Source organism: Triticum aestivum, chromosome 4D, assembly GCF_018294505.1.
Source record: "Triticum aestivum cultivar Chinese Spring chromosome 4D, IWGSC CS RefSeq v2.1, whole genome shotgun sequence".
In the NCBI taxonomy this organism is placed as follows: Eukaryota; Viridiplantae; Streptophyta; class Magnoliopsida; order Poales; family Poaceae; genus Triticum; species Triticum aestivum.
In genome coordinates this window covers 155219986-155241066 of record NC_057805.1, presented here as the reverse complement: position 1 = coordinate 155241066, position 21081 = coordinate 155219986, and the positions used below count along the sequence as shown (strand labels likewise).

General features: G+C 47.7%; 1 long non-coding RNA gene across 15 annotated transcripts; it reads right to left on the bottom strand.

Moving 5' to 3' along the window:
* Nucleotides 1-559: 559 nt before the first annotated feature.
* On the bottom strand, nucleotides 560-14281 carry LOC123096981 (uncharacterized). Of its 15 annotated transcripts, none has more exons than XR_006446831.1 (8): nucleotides 13703-14278; nucleotides 12897-12995; nucleotides 12543-12694; nucleotides 12348-12411; nucleotides 10174-11683; nucleotides 9960-10050; nucleotides 9518-9614; nucleotides 928-2431 (listed from the first exon to the last, which is right to left on the bottom strand). It is a non-coding gene; the product is annotated as an uncharacterized lncRNA (long non-coding RNA). The 15 variants fall into 15 exon arrangements; XR_006446832.1 differs by having other exon boundaries at nucleotides 12367-12411; XR_006446823.1 differs by adding an exon at nucleotides 560-888 and having other exon boundaries at nucleotides 1058-2431; nucleotides 10174-12694; nucleotides 13703-14280.
* Nucleotides 14282-21081: the final 6800 nt, after the last annotated feature.

Genomic DNA, 21081 nt, shown 5'->3' with positions numbered 1-21081 from the left:
CAGTACGGTACCGAGCTTTGTGTTGCCATCTTTGCAATTGGGGTACAACCCTTTTTTGTGATCCTCTAACATGCAATCGAATTTCAGCTTCTCCTTTTCACTTTCGCACTGTGTCCTTGCATCAACAATGACCCGGCGGAGATCATCATCGGGCACATCGTTTGGTTCCTCTTGATCTTCAGCTTCCCCCGTTGCAGCATCACCATATTCAGGGGGCACATAGTTGTCATCGCCCTCTTTTCTTCGACGTCTTCCATCATAACCCACATTTCTTCGTGCTTGGTCCAAACATTATAGTGTGACATGAAACCCTTATAAAGCAGGCGGATGTGAAAGATTTTGCGGTCAGAGTAAGACTTCGTATTCCTACATATAGGGCATTGACAACACATAAAACCATTTGCTTGTTTGCCTCAGCCACTTCGAGAAAATTATGCACGCCCTTAATGTACTCGGAGGTGTGTCTGTCACCATAAATCCATTGCCGGTTCATCTGCATGCATTATATATAACTAGATGACCCGTTGCGCCAATGGCGCAAAGGCCGAGTGCAAGCCAAGTATTAAAAGAGTGTGCATTAAAATATTGCTGCTCGAAAAGCATAGCTCATGATAGTGTATGCAGCAAGCAAGCGATAGTCATACGCACAGGATTGTCATGGTTTGTTTTACATAAGATACAAAATGATGCACTAAGTTAATTGTTGTTGGTCTAAGGGGATTACATAAGATCCAAAAGGATGATAAACACAGAAGTCTTGGTAGACATTTATACTAATACTAAGTTATATAACAAGGGGCTCTTGCAACTTATATTGAGTAGACGATCAGGCGTAGTCCCTTGAAAGTGCATTTGAAGGCGAAAGCATATGCTTGTCCTTTGTTCATGCTAGATGACCCATTGCGCCCATGATGCAAAAAGCGAGAGTGAAACCATGAACGTAAGAGTGATTTAAAGCCAATTTCATAGATACATAGATACACAATGTTATATATTTCATTACATGGTAGCATGATAGCTCAAAAGAAGGTTATGAGATCACTTGATGATAGCTTACATTGGCTTTATAAGCAAACTATTTTAGCAGAGATGCATCATATAGATAGAGCTGGTCTCTTAACCCCTGGCTGAGTCTTGTATCTGCTGCCAACAGGAAAGACATGAAGGCGGTGATATTAGGTAGAGCCATCACTGCATGTTCCATCAATATTGACCATGATTTCATTGTCTAAACAACTCTTCATCGTAGGTGTGTTTGGTTCCTGTAGACCAGGTTTTGATATTGTTGTCCTTCATTTTGCCATATACATTCCAAATCTTTTTTCCTGTGTGCAATTAAGCCATTGCCCTAAAATATATTAGTTCTCCCACACACACCATTTCTTTTGCCTCGGCAAAAGATAAATTGCAAACGGACAAATTTTATGGAAAAAACGCCACCCATATACATAAACATGGTCAGATTAATACCATCGCACGGGCATCTCTATTAAATGTTCGCTCTCTTTCACTGATAGCTTCCAACAATCAGACCCTCCCCTCTGATGGCAGTACCATCCATAAAACTCAATGAGACCTTGAGATCTACCTAAAGGCTTAAAACCCCTACCTCATACTTAATACTAATGATGTCACATGCATCCTATGACAAAAAAAATGTAGAATAGAAGCATGGTAGCAGTGATATACTTTTTCATAAACCTAATAATGGCTAACATTAAAACCTGATGGTTGAAGCATTTCGCATCGAGATATCTTCTCTTTGCTTCCAAAACATAGTATACTTGCTCTCGCAGTGACTGAAACTGGGAAAGACAGCGAGGGAGTACAACGATCCCTTGGCTCACTCGTGGTCGGATCCAATTAGTTACCATTCAAAATAAGGTTGTGTCTTTCGATCTGAGATATTACACTTGAACAAAGATAGAAGGTCAAAATATATTGTCCTTGGGGATGTGGAATAAAAACAGAGGCTACTTGTGCAACTGGTGCAAGTAGCCAAAGCAAACCAAGCATTAAAATTTAAAACCATTATACTTAGATGGCATATTTTATCGATCCTGATAACACTATGGTTCAGGCATACCAATGCAAGGAGATACTTAGATGGCGTCTTTATACATAACTGGCTCAGGCATATCAAGCCGGATAATAGGAAGCACGATAGACTAAAAGCATCAACTTACATCAAAAGAAAGCTACGAAGGTAGCTTGCGGTAGCTTATTTACACCGACTTCATAAAGAAAACTACATAGCTAGCTATATCATATAGTGTAACTAACCAGCATATAAACAGAACTGGAACTAACTATACAGCTTTAGGATAAATAGGGCAAGTGAATGATAACGGGAGCTTACTTTTCTTTTCTGTAGTACATGTCAGTGTCTCATCTAGCACCAAGGCCCCACATTTATCATATTTTTGAACATCTAATTTAAATGAGCAAACAATAATGAATTGTACGTGAAACAATATCAATGCTCGACAAACAGTACCACATGAGAGTTTGACAGAAAAAGGAAGCAAAAAAACACAATAGAAAAAATAAAAAAATAATGATGTTTATAAAAAAACAGAAAGTAATCGACACAAAAGGTTGCGTCAAGCTGATCAAAAGCTTGCGTCAAGCTGATCACTAATGTCAAGTATCAGCAGGTAATAGCAGACTCATTACGTTAGAAAGAAGTAAATGTGAGCCCTGCCCTGTTCTGCTTAACTACAGGGAAATGGTACAAATATGTCTTGCATATTTATGTGCAGAGAAATTAGAAATCAACATGTTCATGTGAGGACTAATGAAACTGAAACACTGACGATGAATAACATTATCGACGAAACCTCGAAATGGTACTTAAATGCAAGCTAATCAATCTTGGTCTAGAAGAAAACAAATGGCAGATCATTATATATGAATTGCTCACAAGTAAATTTAAGGCAGCTGGTCATCAATATATAGGCTCTCCACGCTGCCAGAAAATTCATCCTTTGTGCAAATAAAATATCAGATTGATGGTTAAAACTAGATCAGGCAGAGATCATGGGCATTCATATTTTTAGACAATAAAAATTTACATATCCCATGAAGCATTATGTACACTGAAATGCTCCCACTACAGAAGCATTGAGATGCAGTCAAAGTATTACCGGTCACATTTGTCACATTCCACCACCATATATACTATCAACCTCGTCCATGAGGAGTATTAGGCTTCTTTGTCCCGTGAAGTTGTTCCACACAGTATATAATAATAATAAAACAAATCATAGTGCAAAAGTTCATGATATTGACCAACTGCCACTATAATTCAGAATAGCATTGTTGATAATTACTTTGATAGAATTTGGTGTGCTCCCTGTTAGAGTTATATTGATGATGGCCTTTGGCCTTTTGTATTCTTGCCTTTTGGCATCCTCATGTACATCATATACATGGTGGCTTTGGCCTCCTAGTAATACAAGTTGCATATTCATGACATGGTATTAAAGCTCTAGGTTTTTCTTTCGCACGTCGCAACTCGTGCTCAGATCCAATCGCGCCGCCGTGTTTTCCTTTTCCCGGCTGTGCTGCTCCACGTCGTCTGCTACCACAGGCGCCTCTTCTCCCACCCACCCCGTCTCGTCCAATCCCGGCGGTGCCCTCGTCAACCTCGTGTTCGCGGGTGTCTCGATTTGGAGGCCTCGCACCGTGCGTCTTTTTCTCCCGCAGCAGGTGCACGCCCTGGCCAGGGGGTTGTCTGCATCCGCCGCTGCAGGCCAGCAGCCGATCTCTGCCGCCGACCGCTGGATTCCGCCATCTCCAGTGCCTGGACGAAGCTGCCCACCCATCCCGTCCGCTTCGCGATCTGCTGCCTGCCTTTCCAGATCGAGCAGCTCGGGTCCCCGCCCAAAATCGGCCGCGTCGGCCGGCCACCGGTTCCAGGTGCCATCCGCGTCCACGTCCGGCCGGTTACGCCTCAGATCAGCCATGCTAGATCGGCCGCCGGCCACTTCTCACACCTGCGTGTGTTAACTACAGGGGCTGAATCGATCCACCTACCTGTGTGTTGTGTGTGTGCGCGTACGGACTACTCCCTGCACGGCCCGTGAATTGCTTTGGGCTGCTGGTGAGCGGACGACTACTCTGCCAGTTGGTCTGCTTCTGTTTGCCTGGCTTGCAGTCTGTGGTTGCAAAAAAAAGAAGAGAGAGAAAAAAGGTGATACAATGTGTTCGTCGGGTACCCCTCTCCCACGCTGCCCCATGTTTTTCGACGGTATTTCGTACATTGATCCCGTCTCACAAATGCGTCTTTCCTCGGTGCTTGGTACTCACCCGTTTGGAGGTGGTGGTTGTCGCTCTACTCCGACACCTTTTGTGACTTCCATCAGTGCTGCTGGTCGCTCTATATTGACTCCTTCGACAACTGCAGCGCCTCTTGTAGCTGCTTCTCTGCATGGTGTTAGTCGTTCTTCAGCGACTCTTCCCACGATTTCTGCAACTGGTGATTCTCGCCCTATGTCGACTGCTCCCGCGGCTTCTGCACGTGGTGGTGAGCGCTCTATGTCGACTCCTCTCGCGGCTTCCGCACGCGACGGTGACCGCTCTACGTTGACTTTCTACTCTCAGCCGACTCTCCACGCGGCTTCCACAGGAGGTGGCGATTGCTCATCGTCGACATGTGTTTCTACCTCTCCCGCCGTGTCCATGTCTGCGCGTGAGGTTGCGCAGCTGCGATGCCTGCTTGATGCTTGGGATTCTTCATCGACAGGTTCTGCAGTTTCCGTGGCTGACTCTTCTGGCACTGAGAAACCACCATCTACTCTTCCAGGTACATCCCCATGGATTCTTGATACTGGAGCATCCTTTCATATGACTTATGATTCTTCCACTTTGACCTCTGTTCGACCTGTCGAGTCTCCTGTTCGTGTTCTTACGGCTGATGGCACTCCCCTCCCTGTAGCTAGTCGAGGCACTCTTAGCACTTCTTCATTTCATGTTCCCTCTGTCGCTCATGTTCCTCGACTTACCATGAAGCTCATATCTGGTGGTCAGATTGTTGACTCTAGTTGTAGGGTCATTCTCGACTTTGATTCATGTTCTGTTCAGGATCGTCGCACGGCCGCTCTACTTGGTGCTGGCCCTCGACGTTCTGATGGTCTCTGGGAGCTTGACTGGCTTCATCTTCCCTCCGCTGCCACCTCTGCCAATCTCGCAACCCCTGTTGTTGCATCTACCAGCTCTTTTCAGCAGTGGCATCATCGTCTTGGCCATTTATGTGGTTCTCGTCTCTCGTCTCTAGTTCATCGTGGTGTTCTGGGGTCTGTCTCTGGTAACGCTTCGTTGGATTGTATGGGTTGTCGGCTTGGTAAGCAGATTCAGCTACCGTATCCTCATAGCGAGTCAGTGTCCAAGCGTCCTTTTGATCTCGTTCACTCTGATATTTGGGGTCCGGCTCCCTTTGCTTCGAAAGGGGGTCATCGCTACTATATTATCTTTATAGATGACTTTTCTCGGTACACTTGGATCTATTTCATGTCTTCTCGTAGTGAGGTCTTATCTATATACAAAAAATTTGTTGCCATGGTTCATACCCAATTTTTCACTCCTATTCGTGTTTTTCGCGCAGATTCAGCTGGTGAGTATATCTCCCATGCGCTGCGAGGATTTCTTGCTGAGCAGGGTACTCTTGCTCAGTTCTCTTGCCCTGGTGCTCATGCTCAGAATGGCGTGGCTGAGCGCAAGCATCGTCACCTTCTTGAGACGGCGCGTGCGATGATGATCGCCGCCTCTTTTCCGCCTCACTTCTGGGCTGAGGCTGTTACTACTTCCACCTATCTCATCAACATTCAGCCATCTGCTGCTCTACAAGGTGGTATTCCTCTCGAGCGTCTTTCTGGTCGTTCTCCTGATTATTCGGCGCTCCGTTTGTTTGGTTGTGTCTGCTATGTTTTGCTTGCCCCTCGTGAACGCACCAAACTGACCGCTTAGTTTGTTGAGTGTGTCTTTCTTGGATACAGTGATGAGCATAAGGGCTATCGGTGTTGGGATCATGTCGGTCGCCGGATGCGTATTTCCCGGGATGTGACCTTTGATGAATCTCGTCCCTTCTACCCGCGTCCATCCTCCTCGGCTTTTTCTATGGAGGACATCTCTTTTCTTACTTTCTCAGATACACCTCCCTCTGTGCCCAGTATTCCTACTCCTCATCCTGCTGTTGCAGATCCGATACCGTCCTCTCCTACGGTTTCTTCTACTCACTCGTCGCATGATTCTCCACCTTCATCGCCAATAGCTTCCCCTTCTCCACCTTCATCACCGATACATTCCCCGTCTCCACCTCCAGTGATTCCACCTCTTCCGTCCTTTCCTTTCCATTATACTCGTCGTTCACGTGTTGTGAATGAGTCTACCGATGTGCCCTCTACTTCTGGTGTGTCGTCTTCCTCCTCTCACCCGACTTATGGTCTTCGTTCTCGGCCTTGTCCGCCCCCTGACCGATATTCTCCTTCTCGTTATGGTCTCTCGACCGTTCTTGAGCCGACTTCTTATCGAGATGCTATTGTTCATCCTGAATGGCAGTTCGCGATGGCAGGGAGATTGCTGCCCTTGAGCGCAACGACACGTGGGACCTGGTTTCTCTTCCCCCCACCCCCCACCCCCCGTGTTCGTCCCATCACTTGTAAGTGGGTCTATAAGATTAAGACTCGCTCTGATGGTTCTCTTGAGCGTTATAAAGCTCGTCTTGTGGCTCGTGGCTTTCAGCAGGAGCATGGTCGTGATTACGATGAGACTTTTGCTCCTGTGGCCCATATGACCACTGTCCGCACACTTCTCCCTGTGGCCTCTGTTCGCCACTGGTCCGTGTCTCAGCTTGATGTTAAGAATGCCTTTCTTAATGGTGAGTTGCGTGAGGAAGTTTATATGCAGCCACCACCTGGGTATTCAGTTCCTGATGGCATGGTTTGCCGTCTTCGTCGCTCTTTATATGGCCTTAAGCAAGCCCCCCGCGCTTGGTTTGAGTGTTTTGCCTCTGTGGTCACTGCTGGTTTTTCGCCCAGTGCTCATGATCCAGCGTTGTTTGTCCACCTTTCTGCTCGTGGTCGCACTCTTCTTCTTCTATATGTTGATGACATGATCATCACTGGCGATGATTCTGAGTACATTGCCTTTGTCAAGGCCCGTCTTAGTGAGCAGTTTCTTATGTCTGATCTTGGTCCCCTTCGTTACTTTCTTGGGATTGAGGTTTCCTCCTCCTCTGATGGCTTTTCTATTTCTCAAGAAAAGTATATCCAGGATCTTCTTGCTCGTGCGGTTCTTAGTGACGAGCGCACTGCTGAGACTCCTATGGAGCTCAATATTAACCTCCGTGCTTCTGATGGTGAGCTCTTGTCTGATCCGACGCGTTATCGTCATCTTGTTGGGAGTCTTGTCTATCTTGCTGTCACTCGTCCGGATATCTCCTATCCTGTCCATATTCTGAGCCAGTTTGTTTCCGCTCCCACTTCAGTTCACTAGTCACCTTCTTCGTGTTCTACGATATCTTCGTGGCACGATCTCTCATCGTCTCTTTTTTCCTCGTTCCAGCTCGTTACAGCTCCAGGCCTATTCAGATGCTACGTGGGCCAGTGATCCTTCGGATCGCCGTTCACTTTCTGCTTACTGTGTTTTTCTTGGTGGTTCTCTCATTGCCTGGAAGACGAAGAAACAAATTGCAGTTTCTCGTTCGAGTGCAGAGGCCGAGTTGAGAGCTATGGCTCTTCTGACGGCAGAGGTGACTTGGTTACGATGGCTACTGGAGGATTTTGGTGTTTCTGTTACTACACCTACCACCCTCTTGTCCGACAGTACAGATGCTATCAGTATTGCGCGGGACCCTGTGAAGCATGAGCTTACCAAGCATATTGGTGTTGATGCTTATTATGTGTGCGCTGCTGTGCAGGATCATGTTATTGCTCTTCAGTATGTGCCTTCCGAGTTACAGCTAGCGGACTTCTTCACGAAGGCACAGACTAGAGCACAACATAGATTTCACCTCTCCAAACTCAGTGTTGTCGAGCCACCATGAGTTTGAGGGGGGGTGTTAGAGTTATATTGATGATGGCCTTTGGCCTTTTGTATTCTTGCCTTTTGGCATCCTCATGTACATCATATATATGGTGGCTTTGGCCTCCTAGTAATACAAGTTGCATATTCATGACACTCCCCTCGACACCTTCCTCGATCTTGGATTCTACTTTAGCACAACTGTCACTTGCATTAAACTGCTATGCATATACTAATCATTTGAATTTATGCCTCAAAGTTAATAAAGAACAGAAGCTTAAGTACCTGATTTCTACCACTGATTTCTACCACCTTCCCAGAACAAAGCATCTGAAGCTACATTAATCCGCAAGCCAAGATTTCCATATATTTTATTATGATGAAAACAACCATATCGAAGATAAAAATGAATCATCACATCCCACGGAAATTATTATTACAGCTAGCTCATATAGAGGCCTGAAGAACAACCTCTGTTCACATGAACAACACCATGTATTGATCTATCAAACAAAAAGGTAAAAACAAACACTTTTGAGACCTTCATTTATAGTGTAGCTTTGCTCAGTGGGTAAGAGTGCAAAATCATGTCATGTTCTCTATTACACAAAAATAATCAAACATCAAAATGCAGGAACAAGCATGACTGTATTCAGGAGAGAGATAATTCTTCCTCAATATTCTTGATCACACTCTTGGGCTTCTTGATCACACTCTTCCTCAAAATTCTTCTTCCACTCTCCACAAGTAACCAAAATTGAGGCATTGGAAAATGCATTCCCCTCCCAATCCTTAAATCGGAAGAAACACTCATATGCAAAAGATGTAGTAAGTCTAGGGTGAGATTTCTTAAAGTTCTTGCCTATCCCTGAGGCCTTTAATCTAAAAAAGTACCCGTTTTTTGGAACAATCTTAAAAGCTACCTTACGGCTGCTTGAAACAAAAATTGCATCTGTGGAGACATGAAAGGAGGCATGTCCATAAATAATGTCTACTCATTCAGGTTAGTGATCAGGTGGCTGCAACCGCAAAAAAACGGGGCTTGCTTGGCAATAAAATAGGTGTTCCATAGAACAAGGGGCTACCGTTTGTTTAAATGGTATGTGCAGTAATTAGGTTATTAGTTTAACAAATACATGGGTACATGTACGCCTAGAATCTTACAGTTTACAGCACACACATCAAGCAAATATACAGCAAAAGTTCAGTTCTGAATTTTGGCAAACAACATAAAGAAATCATATTATTACCTAACAAATACACGTGTACATGCATGCCTAGAAAGCTTAGAATTTATAGGACTCGCAGCGAGCAAATATATAGCAAAAATTCAATTCTGAATTCCGGCAAACAACATTTAGAATTCATAGTGGTAACAAATACACATGCACATGTACGCCTAGAAAGCTTAGAGTTTACAGGACACACATCAAGCAAATATGCAGCAAAAGTTCACTTCTTAATTTGGGCAAACATAAAGAAATCATGTTATTACCTCTAGGATTGGGGAAGCCGAGAGAGACTGGAAACAACATGTATGTCTAGAAAGCTTACAGGACCTCTATAAAGCACTTCTGAACAGGGCTGCTTATCTGCACATACACAAGATACACTCAGACATCATCAAAACAACAATACTTGCATTTATTGCCCATGTATACATAGCAATAGAACTACAACAGGCGGTATCACACACTGGTCTACTGATCATGAAGACACCCTTCATCTTCTGTTGCAATGATAGATTGAAGGAAACGACACATAGAAGCACAGTCCTATACATCGAATAACCTGACAAAAAACTTGACAAAATCCTAGGCCCTCCCTGATCAATTTCCACCAAAACACCAGAGCAATCTAAGGAAAATAAATACAACATACATGGAACCCAACACACCAAATCTACCAGAACAAAGAATGTGAAAGTTTATTAACACCTCATGCACAACAACACATCCCCTTCTCCTCGCGATGGTTTGGTGCCAAGATACCTTCCGGTGTTGGGGTTCGACCTCGTCTTCTCTTTGCCTGTGGTGGAGAAGGGGCTCAAAGCTAATACTTGTGTTTTATGTCAAAAGCAAGACCGAATGAATTATTGGGATCTGAAGAACACAAATAGTATGGAATATTAATAATGGTGGGCGTACAAACCTTTGGTTCAGGTTGCATTGCTTCAATCTTAGGATGTGTATTTTCTGAATTTGATGCCAAACAACTGCGGGTGTCAGCCTACTCCTGTGAACAAAAAATTTCAAACAAGAAGAGCACTCAAATATTCATCTTGGAAGGGTCATCTGTACATAATAATTCCATGTACCAATCTATCAGAAGGAGAATGGACAACCTCTGTTCACATGACCAACACCATGCACTGATCTATCAGACCAAAAGGTAAAAACGAAAACTTCTAAGACCTTCATTTACAAATGTAGCTTTGCTCAGTGGGTAAGAGGAGTACAAAATCATGCCATGTGATCTACTACACAGAAAAATCCAAAAATGCAGGAACAGGCGTGAATCTGTTCAAGAGAGATATAATTCACATTGGTCTTCTTGATCAAACTCTTCCTCAAAATTCTTCTTATAGTCTCCACAAGTAACTAAAAGTTGAGGAATCAAAATAAGATCATCAGAGAACCAGAGAATCAAGCAGTAAAAACTTAGAGAAAAACGATGCGGACGTAGGTGGGCAGGCTAGATCGGAAAGGAGTGGGAAGCAAAGGGGAGGAGGGGAGAAGCAAAGGTGGGAGGAGTGTTACGCCTTCTACCTGTCAACGCGCGTCTGCATAGGGTCGCTCGCCTACGCCCCTCACCTGCATTGTCGTGGCCCTGTCCAGATCGCAGATCGATTGGAGAAACCCGGTGGCCGCTATCTCCCCAATCCACGAGGCCCCCAAGCCTGTCCTCCCTGGACGCGCCTGTCGGGCCCTTCCCCTCCTTCGGGGTCGCTGCTAGTCTGGTCGACGCCCCACAGGCCGCTGCAGCCCTGCCACCACGCCCACCAGACCCCTTCGGTCTCCAACACCCGCCTTGACCTGGCCCCTTCTTCCGCCAGCTCTCTCGTCGCCGCTGATGATCTCTCACGGCCGCCCCGCTCGCGATGGTGGATGGGAGAGATCAGGGGAGGCAAGACGGCGCCGAAAGAGAAGAGGGGCTCGAGCATGGAGAGGATTGGCCCGAGTGCGCTAGGTTTCGACGAGAGGATTGGTCCTGGCTCTCCACCCCATGCTGTGACCGACAAGCGCTCCAGTCCACCACGATCACAGCCCACCCACCTTTTTACCGCAACACACATCGAACACCCACCCGAACGAGCCCACGCAACACGCACTGGATAGCCGGTCCCGCGACGGAGGATGGCCCAGCCGTCATTTCCAAAACTGAAACTAGGTTGCGTGAGGCAGAATTGGCGGCCGAATGTTTGCCAGGCAGATGAAAAGTACAAAAAACTTTACACGTAGGTAGATCGAGCGACCCAAAATCGCTAGCGGTCGCAGTTGCCTCGGTTATGCGGGTACTCTAGAAGGGTTTATATGTTTGATTGAGCACCTAATATCCTCCACAATGGCCAAACTATCAACGCCATCATCCGCTTTACGAGCTGATAACAAGCATGCAGACTCACTCACCCATTACCCATCAGGTGACCCAGTGACGAAAACTGCATGCAAGAAGAAACTAATGCTAAGAAACCTTTAATAAATTCAAACATGATAACGAAAAACAATGAAAAATTGCACCATCAACTTCTCACTCAAATGAAAAAAAATGAATTACATTAACTGGGGATGTACTAAGTGATAATATGAAGGCAATATATGATGTTAGTTTCATACAGATCATACATCCCGCACTCTACTGTATAATACAATATATAAAATATATGAACTTGTTATACTTCTTTGTCCACCAGTACAACATAAAAGATGGCTTATATCGACGACATTAGCAAGCTACAAAAAATTTCAATTATCAAACTTGATTGTGTGAATGATTTCTTTTATGCCAGTTCTGGTCGATCTTGGTCATGAAACAGTCATGTCTGATATGCCTTGTGTCGCACATGTATAGTTCATCAAGGATGTAATGGCGATCTCGAAAAGACAACTAAAATGAGAAAGGTATGAAGCCTTAGGATGTAAGGGAGGTAGGCGGAGAAAGCGATAACTTAATAACATTTTTCCAAAAATACATTTTGCAACAAAATAAACCCAAACAGGGACCATAAGCTATGGCCTGGTCCTTGGGGGATTGTCGAGATTCACCATATAACTATGATAATTAATTTAACACATTATGAAGGCAAGAAATGATCCTAGCCTTACAGAATATCATAGCACGCACATTTGATAGATGATACAGAAAGCTATAAGCCATCAGCCAACCACGCTGCCACATAAACCATGAGAAATGTTGAAAGAAGACCAAGTTAGACATATGGACGCAAAAGCATCAAAGAGGGAAATGGGTAAAAATTCACCGGAGGGCAGTCAATGGAACAATGAGTAGATCCTACTTACGTGCCACTGAAACCCATGACATATTAGGACCAGTGCTTCACCACGCAGTTATTGCAGATGCATGCCAACCAACCAACTAACATGACCACAACTTTTCCCCAGAAGGGAAACAATGAAGAAGCTTATTTGCGTAAACCTAGTTAATTTGGTATCTGCGCAAAACAATAAGAAGACACACTTTCTTCAGGTATAATTTCACAAATTAGAATGTCAGCCACTAACTGAAGTAAGACCAAGCATTTATGTGCTCTGACTATCATAACAGCTAGAAAATAATAACTAACTATATCTACCAATATGTACAATGCTCCAGATTAGCTAGGGAGACAAACCCAAGGGAAAGAGGATGTGCACCTGAAACCTGCTGAAGTTTGCTTTGGTCTCCATCTCATAGGCCAGCCCAGAAACAGAATTAGCAAACCTATGTGCCTCCCCTCATATTAAGCTATCCACCTAAAGTTGACAAGCACGTACAAAGGCGAAATTTACATCAGCCATAAATCATAGGTTCTAGGCAAAGAAATATAATTTCTACATAAAAAACCAGTGGTATCAAATTCAGGTTGGTAGTGCAAATTTTTTTTTAGATCATCGGAAAATAAGTACCAAAATATTGCTCCCTTTAAGATACTACAAGCAAAGCACTACAGTTTTGAATATGACAACACAAAACTTCAGTCAAAGGCAATAATGCCCAGAAACACACACTTTTGCATTACGTTTCATACACCATTTTCATCATCTCCCTTCAAGAACTCCCAATGCCTTCAAGGATAAAAGGAGCCATCATGTAAGCACGTGGAAGATACTACATTAAACTCGGCCAAAAAAATCAAAGAAATTGATTAAGCGAATCGTCATGCACAAGCTCTGAATATAGGATATGCAAGCCCACAAGCTGGCTCGAGCTGGAAATATAAAAACCTGAGAGGGTGAGGGATGTCGAAAGCATGCTCATCAAGAATCATAATGGCATGGTGCAGATTTAGTTTTCTAAAAAAAAAGCCATGACCATAGTAGACTCCTGCAAATTACTAAGAAGCCGTCGATGCTCTCTGTAGCCTCCTCCTATGAAGCATCATCCACATGCCACTATACTATAGAACAAGAAACAAATTACTATCAGATTAAAACTAATTTTCAGAGCGAGGAGTACTCACCAAGGGGAGAAAGGAGTGGAGTGCAGCCAGTCACAACACGCGTAGGCCACCGGATGGGAAAGGCCACTCCATTTTGCTCAATCTGCTACCTCCTTCGCGAGTCATACATCCTCCACGCCCGGTGATGAGGGATTCCAGCCCCGTCGGATCCACCACTTCTCTCCAGCTGCTCCAGTAGGCAGTCAAGTCCGGATCAAGGCCACGCTCCTCGGCTTCGGCTCGAGCTCCTCCTGCCGTCGGCCGGGTCGAGGCCGATGGGCGCCTGCAGAGCACGGGGCGAGGCGCGGCTGGCTGCTGCCCCTGCCCCCCGGCGTCCTGCCGAGTCGCTCCTTCGCTCGAGCTCAAGCTAGGTGACCACAGTGACGAGGTGGAGAAGGGGGGCTCGGAGGTCGCTGGTGGCCGCTGAGGGCAAGAAAGGAGACGAGGCCGAGGCGGCGGCGGCAGAAGAGGAGGAGGCCGCGGCGGCAGGGGTTGCGGAGGCGCGGGCTAGGTTTGGCTGGCTTCCTATTTTCTTTTCTCTCGCTGCCACTTCCCCTTTTCTTTTCCCTCGCCTTCCAAAAAGCGATGCACGCGGGGCTGACCAGGGGAAGAAAACAAAACATACCACAGGAACGATAAAGAACGAGCGAACACAGCCAAATATTGGGAATCGGGCAGACCAGAAGCAACAGCGATGGCAAGTGCCTCATATGGGCGGGTTGGCTAGGAGGGTTTATATGTTATATTAAGTGTGTCAAAAATTATTACAGAGCATCATGAATAGATAAGTGACCAAATTAATAAAAGTTCATTATCACATTTAAAATCGAAGTACATACATAGTTCTCATTGAACAACATACTGCTCTTCAGAGCATCTAATTAAACCATACATTGAAACTACATAAAACATTTCAATGCAACACCAAATGCGATCATAATCGCAACCAAGGTAACAATTGATTCAACGGCATAATGATACCAAGCCTCGGTATGAATGTCATATTTTCTAATCTTTTTAATCTTCAAGCGCATTGCATCCATCTTGATCTTGTGATCGTCGACGACATCCGCAACATGCAACTCCAATATCATCTTCTCCTCCTCAATTTTTTAATTTTTTCCTTCAAGTAATTGTTTTCTTCTTCCACTAAATTTAACCTCTCGACAATATGGTCGGTTGGAATTTCTGGTTCACATACCTCCTAGCTAAATAAAATCTATGTCACGTTGGTCAGCATAATTGTTATAAACAACAAATGAACCAAATAATTATTAAAGATAATATATACCACATCTGAATAATAGACAGGACGAGGGCCGACGGGGGCGGATACCAAAACCATCGCACTATATAATAACAAGCAATAATAAAAGTAAGAAAATTAGACAAGTATCTATCTAATCATACAAGTAAGAATTTTTTTTTCTTTTAGAAAGAAAATAAGAACAAGAGGCTCACCAAGGTGGTGCCGGCCACGAGATCAGCGCGAGCGATCGACGGTGTGAATACGGGGACGGGACGTGACGGATCGCTAAACCTAGACAAATCTTGAGGAAAATGGAGCTTGGAGCTCGAGTTTGGAGAGGAGAAAGCTTAAGTAGTGTGGCTCGGGCATTTCATTGAACACCTCATGTGCATAGGAGGTGAGATAGAGCACCACAAAGCCCTCCCCTCGCCGGCCAGAAAAAAATAGAGCAGTGGAGTGCTCTGCTCGCGGGCGAGGGGTATATATAGGCACCTCATTGGTCCCGGTTCATGGCTGGAACCGGGACTAAAGGTCACCCTTTGGTCCCGGTTCCAGCCACGAATCTGGACCAATGGATGTGGGCCAGGAGCGAGGCCCATTGGTCCCGGTTCGTGTCTGGAACCGAGAAAAAAGGGTCCAGACGAACCGAGACCAATGCTCCACAAGGCCCGGCCGGCCCCCTGGGCTCACGAACCGGGACGTATGCCCCCATGGGTCCCGGTTCGTGACTGAATGGGGACTAATGGGCTGGCCAGGCCTGGACCAAAGCCCTGTTTTCTACTAGTGGAGCCACGCCGGGTGGTGGGCGGCGATTGTCGCGCATAGCTCTTGCCTCTTGAAGCTCCTCGGTTGCCTTGGTGATGAACTCCTGAGCACCTCTCACACCGTGCCTCGTGCCCTCCTTGTGGAAGCGCGCGCTGAAGCACGCCTCCATGTGGTGCCCGAGCGCCTCCCTCGTGATGTTGGCTAGGTCAGAGGCCCTCTAGGGGAGAGCCCCCGAGCCCAGCCTAAGAGAGGCGCCGGGCGCGCCTTCCTATGCAAGGGAGAGAGGCGCCCCTTCGGCGCGCGCAGGGCCTGACGTGGTGCCGCTGGACACTCTGCTCTCCTGAGGTCCTTGGTGGAGCAGCTGCTTCTTCTTGGGGACTGCCTTAGGAGGGTAGACGGTGCCTTCGTCATCGGGGTTCTCGACTGCCGCAGCCTGGTAGGCGTGCTCGAGAGAGCACACTACGTCCTTCTCCTCGCAGACGACCGTGATGACGCTGCCGCTCCCTGGCATCTTGTGGACATCGTAACCATGATGAGTCACCGCAATGAACTTGGCCAGGGCCGGATACCCAAGGATGGCATTGTACGGAAGGCGGATGTGGGCGACATCGAGTCGATGATGTTAGTGCGGTAGTTGTTGCGCTTGCCGAAGGTGACAGGGAGGCGAATCTGCCCTATCGGGGTGGTGGAGCCGTCAGTCACTCCTGAGAAGGGCTTGGTAGGCTGTAGCTGGTTGTAGGGCACCTAGAGTCGGTCGAATGTCTCGATGGAAAGAACGTTGAGCCCCGCGCCACCATCGATAAGAGTCTTGGTGACGAGGACGTTACTGATGGTTGGCCAGCAGAGCATCGGGAGAGTGCCGGCAGTTGCCATGCACTTGAGCTGGTCGGACGAGCTGAAGGTGATGGCGCACTTGGACCACCTGAGCGGACGTGTAGCCTCGAGCTTGGGGAGGGCCGCGTTCACCTCACGTGCAAACTACTTGAAGATGCGGTGAGAGGCTGGGGCCTGAACACCACCTAGGATGCAGGCGATGGCACGAGGTTCCTGGAAGCCCCCAACCCCCTCTTCCTGGTGGTGGTCGGCGTTCCTCCTTGGTGGTGGTGGCAGCGGAGGGAGGCCAGCGTTGGCCTGAGGACGGTCCTCACGAGGTTGTTCCCTCCAAGTGCCCTCGCGAGGCTGGCCCTGCCAGCGGTCCTCACGAGGCTGGTCGCGCTAGTCCTGGCGGAGGTCGCGGCCGTCCCAGCGTCCTCCACTTCGGCCTCCTCCGCGGCCATAGCCTCGATTGTTGCGCTCGTGGCGACGACCGAGGCGCCCGTCGCGGATGGCCCTGAGCTCCTGGCAGTCATTTGTGTTGTGGCAGTGCATGTTGTGGAAGACGTAGAACGGGCGGCTGCCCTTGGACGACTCTGGGTGGTAACAGCCGCACTTCATCTCCGGTTCAGCCGCAAGCACAGTCGGTCCCTTGCACTTCACGTCCTTGGCCTTGGCCTTCTTGTCTTCTGGGTCAGCCCTCGGGAGCTCCAGGAGGGAGAGGCAACCCTCCTCAGCTCTCGCACACTTGGGTGCCATGTTGAACATCTCCAGAGCCGTGCATAGGTCCTCGTGTATGGCGAGCTCCTCCTTCATCTTGACATCGCGGACGCCATCAGAGAATGCCGAGATGATGGCCTCGTTTGAAACCTTGGGAATCTTGAGGCGAACGCTGTTGAAGCGCTAGATATACTTCTACAAGGTCTCCCCTGGCTGCTGCTTGATGTGTCGCAGGTCACCCGCAGTCGGCGGCCGGTCGCGGGTGCCCTGGAAGTTGGCGATGAAACGCTCTCGCATCTCGTCCCAGGAGGAGATCAATCCCACGGGCAGGTTCAGGAGCCACGAGCGCGCACCATCCTTGAGGGCATGGGAAACCAGTTTGCCATGCCCTTCTCGTCGCTGGTGGCCGCCTCGCTACTCAGCTCGTAGAGCTGCAGGAACTCAGCAGGGTCTAGGGTGCCGTCGTAACATGGAGGCAGGTCGGGCTTGAACTTCCCCGGACAGACGACGTTGCGAAGCTCTAGAGTGAAGGCGCGACAACCCACTGTGGCCACGGGAGCCCGTCGTGGAGGTGGAGTCTGATCTTGGCACTCGGGTGCCACCACCGCAGGCGGCGCACAGTCTTGACATGGCAGTGGTGGGAGCGCACGAGCGTCTTCTTGCGGCCGCTGGACCTCCCGGCAGCTTTCTTCTTCACGCATGGGTGCCCTGCGTGGCGGGTCGCGCCGCGGGGCCTCGCGTCTCGGACCGAGGGCGACGTCTCGATAGGGTGGTGGAGGAGGTGCTCCATGGGCTACGTCACCCGCAGCAGGCGGCGGGCGAGGCACGAAATAGACGGTGCAGGAGAGCCCCCAGCGGCGCTGACAAGCTCGCCGATGCGGTCCAGCCAGTCTTCGTATAGGTTGTCAACAGGGCGATAGCGCAGGAGCTCGCGCGCCATGAGCAATGCAGCCTGCGCATTCGCCGGCCCGCGACGAGCATGAGACGACGAACCAGCCGGATCAGCGATGGGGTGGCGGTGCGTCCATCACGCTGCATGGAGGGGTGCAGCGACGAAGCTTGTTGCTCGTGCCCCGCCGGGCCGGTAGCGGCGTTCGCCGCTGGAGACGGTGGACGGCGAGGGCAGCCGTCACCCGTCGGCGCTGTCTGAGCGACACGGGCGGCAAGGGAGGCCCGACGCTCAGCACGAGCTCCACGGGCGTCAGCCATGGAAGCGATGGAGCGATGGTGGGTCAACCAGTGGAAGAGAGGCTCCGACGCACCCCTACCTGGCGCGCCAAATGTCGAATTCGGGTTCCACAGACCCTTGAGAGGTTTGAAGTCTGGGGTGCGTGCAAAGAACTCGTCCTCCCCAGTCTGCCTACTCGCTAATCTCATGGCCTAGCTCGACGAACTGAATGGAAAAGAGACACAACTGTTTACCCAGGTTCAGGCCACCTTGCGGTGTAATACCCTACTCCTGCTTTGTGGTGGATTGGCCTCGAGGGGCTGAGGATGAACTAGTACAGTGGAAAACAACCTCCGGAGAAGAGGTGTTCTTGGGCTCGAGTGAGCTGGTGGGTGAGAGCATGATCTGGATGATCCATCCCTTCTATGGTGGTGGCTAAGTCCTATTTATAGTGGCCTTGGTCCACTTCCCAAATGAAGGCGGGAAGGGATCCCACAACAGCCAAATTCGAAGGGGGGCAGCTAGAACATGCTATCCTAACAAAAGTAGTCTTTGCCTGCAAAAGCCTCTGGCCGTGATGCCATGGTGGGCTCGGCGATGACCTCCATCCTGCCGTCCTGGCGGTCTTGGTCTTGTTGCAAGGGAATGGAAACCTTTGGCTGATTCCTCGGGATTCCGCGCCCGCGCTTGCCTCCTTAGCACCAAAGAGGAAACTAGTACACTGCGCCCGCTGGCGCCCACCTGTCCTTGGTCGTCATGGCTCACGTCATCTGGATCTCGCGAGGTGAGGCTTGCATAGAAATCTCCGCTCCTCGGGAGCCAGCCTGGGGAGGCCGCCCCTCGTGGAGGTCTTGGTGTCGTCCGCCTTGCGAGGCTTGCCCCTCGCGTGGGTCTTGAGTTGTTGATGCTGAAGCTGGGACGTACCAGGCCGTCGATGTAGCCATGTCATGGGCCGCAGGCAGGCAAGTCTGGTACCCCCGTTCCCAGAACGCCGACAAAACCGATAATTCGAAGAGAAATACAAAGATATCAAATCATGCATATAAGAATTCAGAGAAGATTCAAATAATATTCATAGATAAGTTGATCATAATTCCAACATTCATCGGACCTCGACAAACACACCGCAAAAGAAGATTACATTGGATAGATCTCCAAGAGCATCGAGGAGAACATGGTATTGAGAATCATACAGAGAGAAGAAGACATCTAGCTACTAGCTATGGACCAGTAGGTCTGAGGTAAACTACTCACGCTTCATCGGAAGGGCAATAGGGTTGATGTAGATGCCCTCTGTGATCGAATCCCCCTCCGGAAGGATGCCGGAAAGGCCCCAAGATGGGAACTCACGGGCATAGAAAAGTGTTTTCGTGGATGCTTCTGGTGGTTTGGGAATATATGTGAATATATATGAGGCAGAAATAGGTCAGGGGGTCATGTGGGGCCCACAAGGTAGGGGGCGTGCCCTACCCCCCTAGGCGCGCCCTCCACCCTTTTTGCCGCCTCGTGACTCTTCTGACTTGAATTCCCAGTCTCCTCGGTGTCTTCTGGTCCAAGAAAAATCATCGTGAAGTTTTATTCCATTTGGACTCCGTTTGGTATTCCTTTTCTGCGAAGCTCAAAAACAAGGAAAAAACAGAAACTGGCACTGGGCTCTAGGTTAATAGGTTAGTCCCAAAAATAATATAAAATAGCATAATAATGCATATAAACATCCAAAATAGATAATATAATACCATGGAACAATAAAAAATTATAGATATGTTGGAGATGTATCACGTCCCCCTACCTTCCTAGCTTATGTCGTGAACTTGTCTCCTGCTAGTACTCAGTCCTTTCTAGTAGTAGTTGCATAACTGCCCGTTTACACTGATATGTTGTCGGATAATGGTTCTCTATGGTTGGGTTTCTTTAATGAAATCGGAGGAAACCCCCTCTTTTGATATATATATATATATAAATATGTGGCACTAGTAGTGCCAAAACATTGGCTCAAATTAATAGTGCCACTAGATTAAGGTGCAAAATAATAACATTACTGCTTTATCATGGCAGTGCCAAAACAGTAGCACAAGGGCAGAGTTAGCATGCAGGATCTTTGGCAAATGGTCAGACCAAAAAGGAACATACCTCATGATGGGAACCATATCTACAGTCAAAACCATCGTAGAAGGGATGAAACCACTCACCAACATGGATGATTCAATTCATGGGACCTTTTTGTGCAATTCACCTAAAATGAAGCAACGTTTGCCATGGAGATGACCATCAATAGATAGGTGGAATAGAATATGGTGGTTGTGGAGAAGACAAGGAGATAGTATCACATCAACGGGGTATGGAGATGCCCATCAATAGATATGAATGTGAGTGAGTAGAGATTGCCATGCAACGGATGCACTAGAGCTATAAGTTTATGAAAGCTCAAAAAGAAACTAAGTGGGTGTGCATCCAACCTGCTTGCTCATGAATACCTATGGCAATTTGAGGAAGCCCATCATTGGAATATACAAGCCAAGTTCTATAATGAAAAATTCCCACTAGTATATGAAAGTGAAAACATAGGAGACTCTCTATCATGAAGATCATGGTGCTACTTTAAAGCACAAGTGTGGATAAAGGATAGTAACATTGCCACTTCTCTCTTTTCTCTCATTTTTTTGTGGGCTTCTTTGACCTCTTTTT